The sequence below is a fragment of the Micropterus dolomieu genome, linkage group LG09 (assembly GCF_021292245.1).
Source record: "Micropterus dolomieu isolate WLL.071019.BEF.003 ecotype Adirondacks linkage group LG09, ASM2129224v1, whole genome shotgun sequence".
In the NCBI taxonomy this organism is placed as follows: Eukaryota; Metazoa; Chordata; class Actinopteri; order Centrarchiformes; family Centrarchidae; genus Micropterus; species Micropterus dolomieu.
In genome coordinates, this window is record NC_060158.1 from 29,992,907 (window position 1) to 29,995,123 (window position 2,217).

Here is a 2,217-nt window from a genome sequence, read left to right on the forward strand (position 1 = left end):
ATATTACAGTTTTTCTCACTCGCTTTGGTATGTTTCTCAAATCATCCCTAACATTTGCAAAACAGTAAGTGCATTTCTCGAAACATATCGAACAAAAAGCACAACACAGTGGATTACTTGCAAAAGCCCGGAACTTGCTCAAAATCCTTAGTCTATCTCTCACAACCAAATATTTATGTCATTGAACATGTCAGTGCCATCAGAATGACAAGTCCTTCTGTCATTGTTTACGAACAAGATAGTCAAAATGTTTAATATCAATATAACAGTGAACTCTGGAAGTGTTTACTGATATAAACTATGGCTAACGTTTTGATGACAATGATTGAAAATGCAATGGCATACAGGTGCTGGTCATATAATTAGAATATCATCAAAAAGTTGATTTATTTCAGTAATTCCATTCAAAAAGTGAAACTTGTATAATGTATACATTCATTCCACACAGACTGATATATTTCAAGTGTTCATTCCTTTTAATTTTGATGATTATAACTGACAACTAGTGAAAATCCCAAATTCAGTATCTCTGAAAATTTGAATATTACTTAAGACCAATACAAAAAAAGGATTTTTAGAAATGTTGGCCAACTGAAAAGTATGGACATGAAAAGTATGAGCATGTACAGCACTCAATACTTAGTTGGGGCCCCTTTTGCCTGAATGACTGCAGCAATGCGGCGTGGCATGGAGTCCATCAGTCTGTGGCACTGCTCAGGTGTTATGAGAGCCCAGGTTGCTCTGATAGTGGCCTTCAGCTCTTCTGTATTGTTGGGTCTGGCGTATTTCATCTTCCTCTTCACAATACCCCATAGATTTTCTATAGGGTTAAGGTCAGGCGAGTTTGCTGGCCAATTAAGAACAGGGATACCATGGTCCTTAAACCAGGTACTGGTAGCTTTGGCACTGTGTGCAGGTGCCAAGTCCTGTTGGAAAATGAAATCTGCATCTCCATAAAGTTGGTCAGCAGCAGGAAGCATGAAGTGCTCTAAACCTTCCTGGTAGACGGCTGCGTTGACCTTGGACCTCAGAAAACACAGTGAACAACACCAGCAGATGACATGGCACCCCAAACCATCACTGACTGTGGAAACTTTACACTGGACTTCAAGCAACGTGGATTCTGTGCCTCTCCTCTCTTCCTCCAGACTCTGGGACCTTGATTTCCAGCCAGCCTCTTTAGCAATGACCTTTTGTGTCTTGCCCTCCTTGTGCAAGGTGTCAATGGTCGTCTTTTGGACAGCTGTCAAGTCAGCAGTCTTCCCCATGATTGTGTAGCCTACAGAACTAGACTGAGAGACCATTTAAAGGCCTTTGCAGGTGTTTAGAGTTAATTAGCTGATTAGAGTGTGGCACCAGGTGTCTTCAATATTGAACCTTTTCACAATATTCTAATTTTCTGAGGTTCTGAATTTGGGGTTTTCATTAGTTGTCAGTTATAATCATCAAAATATTATATATACTATATAATATATTACAGTTTTTCTCACTCGCTTTGGTATGTTTCTCAAATCATCCCTAACATTTGCAAAACAGTAAGTGCATTTCTCGAAACATATCGAACAAAAAGCACAACACAGTGGATTACTTGCAAAAGCCCGGAACTTGCTCAAAATCCTTAGTCTATCTCTCACAACCAAATATTTATGTCATTGAACATGTCAGTGCCATCAGAATGACAAGTCCTTCTGTCATTGTTTACGAACAAGATAGTCAAAATGTTTAATATCAATATAACAGTGAACTCTGGAAGTGTTTACTGATATAAACTATGGCTAACGTTTTGATGACAATGATTGAAAATGCAATGGCATACAGGTGCTGGTCATATAATTAGAATATCATCAAAAAGTTGATTTATTTCAGTAATTCCATTCAAAAAGTGAAACTTGTATAATGTATACATTCATTCCACACAGACTGATATATTTCAAGTGTTCATTCCTTTTAATTTTGATGATTATAACTGACAACTAGTGAAAATCCCAAATTCAGAACCTCAGAAAATTAGAATATTGTGAAAAGGTTTAATATTGAAGACACCTGGTGCCACACTCTAATCAGCTAATTAACTCTAAACACCTGCAAAGGCCTTTAAATGTTCTCTCAGTCTAGTTCTGTAGGCTACACAATCATGGGGAAGACTGCTGACTTGACAGCTGTCCAAAAGACGACCATTGACACCTTGCACAAGGAGGGCAAGACACAAAAGGTCAT

General features: G+C 38.2%; 1 protein-coding gene across 1 annotated transcript in view; it reads right to left on the reverse strand.

The window, feature by feature from the left end:
* ilf2 (interleukin enhancer binding factor 2) overlaps positions 1–2,217 on the reverse strand; it is a 25,515-nt gene that overhangs the window by 850 nt on the left and 22,448 nt on the right. The window lies entirely within an intron of this gene.